Source organism: Arachis ipaensis, chromosome B9, assembly GCF_059453495.1.
Source record: "Arachis ipaensis isolate K30076 ecotype BB chromosome B9, ASM5945349v1, whole genome shotgun sequence".
In the NCBI taxonomy this organism is placed as follows: Eukaryota; Viridiplantae; Streptophyta; class Magnoliopsida; order Fabales; family Fabaceae; genus Arachis; species Arachis ipaensis.
Genome location: NC_142444.1, coordinates 111,704,158 through 111,710,070, shown reverse-complemented (window position 1 = coordinate 111,710,070; position 5,913 = coordinate 111,704,158).

Sequence of the window (5,913 nt, the reverse complement as noted above, 5' to 3'; positions counted from 1 at the left end):
TAAGTGGGTGTTGAGTTGATTGAAGTGCAATAGAATGGTAAAGTATAGCATATGGTAGTATTTTATATTAAAATTGGATATGCTTTGGTTTGGTTTGGTTATGGAATTCGGAAATTTGAGAACTTTGATGTTTTTGAGTAAAACTTGATTTTTGGTGAACTTTGGTGGATCATAACTTGAGCCTCAGACATTGAAATTGAATGATTTTTATTTTAAATTAAAGATGATTTCAAGAGCTTTAAAATGATATAAAGTTTGGGAAAAACTTAGTTTTCTAGAGGAAGTTATGAATGTTTAAAGTTTGATGTTTAAAAGTGATTTCTGCAACCTTATAAAATTTTATAAGTATGGGAGTGCTTGTGTGCGCAGACACCCTCGTACGCAGACGTGCATCTCTGCCAATCTTTTTCGTGTACGTGGCACATGCATGCGTACATAGAATGGGCCAATTTTGGAGTGTGCATATGCACACAAGGGCATGCGTACGCACAGACCCTGTTTTGTTAAAAAATGGTTTTTCTTCAATTTTCAAGTGTTCTCTAGCCTTCCAAACTTCTTTATCTAATGTTTAAGATTGCTAACTAATAATTAGGCATTAAGACTAATAGAGATGTGTTAGTAGATTAAAATTGGTGAAATTCTGTATGAGTTTAGAGCCGATGACTTAGGTTCTGGAAGGTTATGGACGAAATTAGTGTATGATTGAACTGTGAAGTATGTTTTTGAGGAGATTTTGAGAAAGGAGAATGATTATGATGAACTGGAAAATTGATTATGATTATGATGAGTTGAGAACTTGGAAAGGAATGATGAGCTTGATGGATATTGAAAGATAGTGTGCCAGGCACTATATCCTTGGAATAATAGTGTGCTGGGCACTATATCCTTAGAATAATTTATGATAAAACAGATGTTGTTGTTGTTTTTCTTCTCTGCCGCAAGAGTGTGCCAGACACTATATCCTTGGAATAATAGTGTGCCAAGCACTATATCCTCAGAACAAAAGCGTGACAGGCATTATATCCTCGGACGTGGCAGAAAGGTGACATCCGAAACGATGTGTCGGGATGGCATTTATGGACCGACAAGTGATATCATGAGCCAATAGGATAGGCATTCATCATATGCATTTTCTATGTGTTTTGTTTGCTTTTCCTAAATGTATAATATGCTTATTTGCAAGTTGTATTACTTGCTGTGTATGTATACTACCTGTGTTTTATTTGTTTGCGTTATTTGTGATTGTCTGGTGCTGAGGAGGTTAGGTAGGTGGTGGCAATAGATCGTAAGGAGGTTCGGGTGGTGAAGGTTGTGGGATACAGCGGTGTGATTAGTATTAGTTAGAAATCCTCTAAGTTTAGATAACCCTGTTTATGGTTTATGGTTTAAGTTATTTATTTTTGTTAAGCTTGAATATTGGTATCGATGTGAAGTTCTAGGATTACCTTTGGTGTCCTAAAACCTTACATCTTATATATTGGGCACTATTACTATACTGAGAACCTCCGGTTCTCATACCATATGTTGTTATTTTTTCAGATGCAGGTCGCAACCCACCTTGGTGAGTTTGCAGATATGGTAACAGAATGGAGGATGATCTTTCTTATGCTTCATTTTACTTTTCTTTTGTTGTAATATTCTCTCACCTTTTGTATATTTAAATTTTTTGCCTTAGAGGCTTTATTTCTAAAAACTTTGAGAGATAGGTAGTTGCTATTTTAAACTTGAAAACTATGTTTATTCAGTTTGACTAGCCAGCCTAAACTTCGCAGGTTGTGACTAGTCATCTTTTTGTATATATATATATATATATATATATATATATATATATATATATATATATATATATATATATATATATATTATGTCTTGTTCTGTCCGTGCCTACGCGTTTAGTCATCGTGTGTGAACGCTTCGCGTTTTGTAATTCCACTTTATGCGACTTTAAGCTTTATTCCTTCATCGGGCTTCTAGTTATATAAATTCTTGGATATATATTATATATTATAAGCTTTAGAACTATCATGGTACTTCGTTATCCTTTGCTTTACGGCTAGAGGTAAGGCTTATGGTAACGGGGTGTTACAAAGTTCACATTATATAAGCTCCATTTCAGCACAAAGCAACCATTTCTTCCCCATTTTGAGTGAGCTCTACGCTGAAAAAGAAGAGAGGAAAGGGGAGAGTGTGAAACCCTGACTTTTTGAACTTCAATCCACCATAACTTTCTCTCTGGAGTTTGGATTGACGAGTCGTTTCCTCTTTAAGTTTATTTAGGTATTGTGGTGAGTATCTCGAAGTCCTCTTTCCAGTTTTGTTTTTCCCTTTCAATTCGTGTTTTGGTTTGGATTTTGAAAAAATATTGTGATTTTGGTTATTTAGGGGTGCTCTAGTATGAGCTATTAGTGAGTTTTATCAACCATTTCTATCGATTAAGGTAACAGATCCTCAAACCCTTGTAATTTATGAAATTTTATGAACCCTAAATTGATGTATGTATGAAATTGTGTATATTAGAGTATTGGGTAATTTTGGTACACATTGGAACTTGAAAATTGCTTGTGGAGCTATTAGGTGAGGCCTGGAGCTGAGGCTTGGTGAAGATTTTCACAAGTGAAGAGCTTAGTTTTGACTTCCAAGAGGTACGGTTTAAATTTCATTTTAATACTATATAATGTATTATAAAATCCTAGCTAGATGCCCCTAGGATTAGGTTTGGATTGTGTATTTGGTTGGAATTGATATGTGTAGATGATATGTTGTGGTAATTGATGTTTTGGATGAGGATTGTGTGATTTTGTATGCATCCTTTATCCTCGGATTCGGCAAAAATTCTAAGATCTCTTGGATAACAGCCTTTGTAACTAGTATATATTTCCCTCTAAGATAGACGACTTCGAGTGCGGCAGTATAATAGTTGGTGCAAAACTCCTTGACCCAGGTACTGTTTATCTGACCAGCTCTCTATCAAGAAATGTCCAACCATGCCTCTCTATCCGGTCCGTAGTGAATCATTATTAGAAATGTCCAACCTCTCATCAGGAATCTTTAGCCTCCTCTCGACGTGGAAGACCCTCTTCTTGATATTAGGAAACTCAAGATTAGAATGTCTATTGGGAAACTTGGTTGGGTTTCTCGGAATATCAATTGTCATCAAGGTGATGAGTGCTAAGAACCGGTTTAAAAATTTATAAGTTAAAAAGCTCAAGTTCGTTGTAGATATAATACTAAGGCGGAATTCAATACTACCAAAGTTTGGTAAAAAAATGTCACAAAATTCAAATCAATAACCAAAAGTTTAATCCCATGTCATTTTTTCTTGGAATCACAGTGTAGTGCATAATCATTAGCTATGAGAGAATTAGGAGTTTGATTATAATTGACAAAAATTTAAATATCAAGAAGTTAAAAGCACAATTCAAGATTACATGGCAAAGAGATTAAACTAAAACTAATCAAGGCAATGAACTAGAAAAGAAAGTAAATTCAAGTTATAAAAGATCTTGTCAAGAGTTAAGGGTTAAGGATTACTATCCTTGTCACTAACCACAACAAAAGAAAATAAATTCAAGTTATAAAAGATCTTGTCAAGAGTTAAGGGTTAAGGATTACTATCCTTGTCACTAACCACAACATGATAATTACAAAGAGTAAAATCAATTTGTTAACCTCTACAAATTAAGAAAAGTCAATTAGGCTTTATTAATCCTAATCCACAAGTCCTAACTAACTTATTAATTGAATTAGTAAAAGATTAGCATTTGTAGAAACAAGATTAATTAACATCTCTAAATTATTAATCAACTTGGACATTAGTAACTCAAGTTCACCTAAATTTTCAACCTAAGGCAAGAATAAAATTTACTCTATAACTAAGTGAGGCACTTGATCAAACACTTGGGAAGACATATAAACAAAACTTCATAAATTCTAAGAATAATAAAAACTATAACTACACAATGTAAGAAATTGACAATAGCGACTCAATTAAGTAAGAATAAAGCATAAAACATCAAATTCATTAAAGAAAATTCAAAATTCAACAGGGTTCAAGAACTTAAAATAACAAAATATAAGAAGTAACAAATTCTAAGAAATTAGAGTTGCAAAACAAGAAATTATAAACTAAGAATTACAATTAAACAAAATAAAAACCTAGAACTAAAGATAAATTCATAAGAAACTTTTGAATTCTAGAGAGAAGTTGGAGCTTCTTTCTCTATAATTCAAGGACTCAAATCCTAAAAAAGGAGGGGTGAATGAGTGTATGATAAGTTGTGTATTGATCCCCTTCATGTTTTCTTCAAGATGCATTAGAAATGGACTAAATTAGGTCAAAATAGGCTCCAAATCGGGAGTCACATGCCTTTTTTAATGAGACACAGGATGAATATGATACATACACTTGCATGATCTTTGTAGCTTTGCCAATTCTTTATTTCTTCATGAAATCTTCATTTTTGCATGCTTTTCTTCTATCTTTCTAAGCTATCATTGCCTTCTAAACCTTAAACAACTAAAACAAATATATCAAAATATCGAATGGAATAAAAGTGAAATTAATTTGATAATTTTTAAAGTCTAAAAAGTATGTTTTATCAATTAAGCTAAATTAGTAGAAATTTCACAAAAGCATACCATTAGAAAAAAATATGTACAAATTAAATTGATAAATTTTGCACTTGTCAATCTAAAAATCATCATAATATAAATTTATCATCCGGCCGTTGACGCAGTCTAATATAAGAATATTAGAAGAGCTTTTCAAGAGAGGTTGGATCAAGTGATAGTAGATGTTGATTGGCTGCAGCCTTATCCTTCGCAAACTATGTTGAGACTCTCTGAGAATAAATCTAACCATGACACTTTATTATTGTTGGATACTAGTCCTCAAATAGAAAGATCAAAGAGTTAGTGTGCTTTAGAGGAAGTCGAGCAAATTGTTAGTGATACATGAAGGAGCACGTCAAGGGGTCACCTATGTTTATCTTTGCGCAAAACTTCAAGAGGTACATGCATCAGTTAGTTCATTGGCACTAGAATAGTAAATTTAATTCCCATATAGAGATTGAAGAACTCATCTCTCAATTAGAAGAATTAGGAAGTTCGAATATTGGAATTCACTAGAAGTTGTTTATCACAATGAGGAGTTGTATTATGGAGAGAAATCCAAAACTAAATGACTTTATGCACGGCATAAAAATACAAAATTCCTTAACCAAAAATTCAAAACTAGAGCCCAAAGAAATAAAATATGGAGACTAATAGGTGGTAATAATTAGAAAGTAGCTACAACTCATTCAGAGTTAATTTTAGTGGTTTAAAATTACTTTAAGGATATTTTTACGTTTACTAATCAAGCTGATTTAAAGCCTTTCTTCTCGAGTTTTGAATCTAAGGTTACATCTTTTATGAACTGTAGATTCATAAGATCTATCTCAGTCAAAAAAGTAAAATATGCTATTTTTTGTGTCCACTCACTTAGTGCCCCAGAAAATGATGGTATGATTGTCATGTTTTTCCAAAATTACTAGGACATTATTAATGGAATCTATTTTGAGTTGTTGGCAATTTTTTTGAAGGTGGAAGAATATTAAGGAGCTTTTATTATACCTAGATTTGTCTTATCTCCAAAATTTTTTATGCCAGTAATATGATTCAGGTAATGCCTATCAATCTTCTACAATTTCTTATAAGATTATTTTAAAAGTGATTGTTCATAGACTCTACGGTTTCATGAATAAGCTAGTGAGCCCCGCTCAAAGTTCTTTTTTAAAAGGTGGACTAATCTCATATAACATCTTAATAGCCCATAAATGCATACATTATTTGAAGAATAAAAAGAAGAATTTGGAATATGAGATGATATTGAAGTTTGATATACGTAAAGCTTATAACAGAGCTAAATGAAAT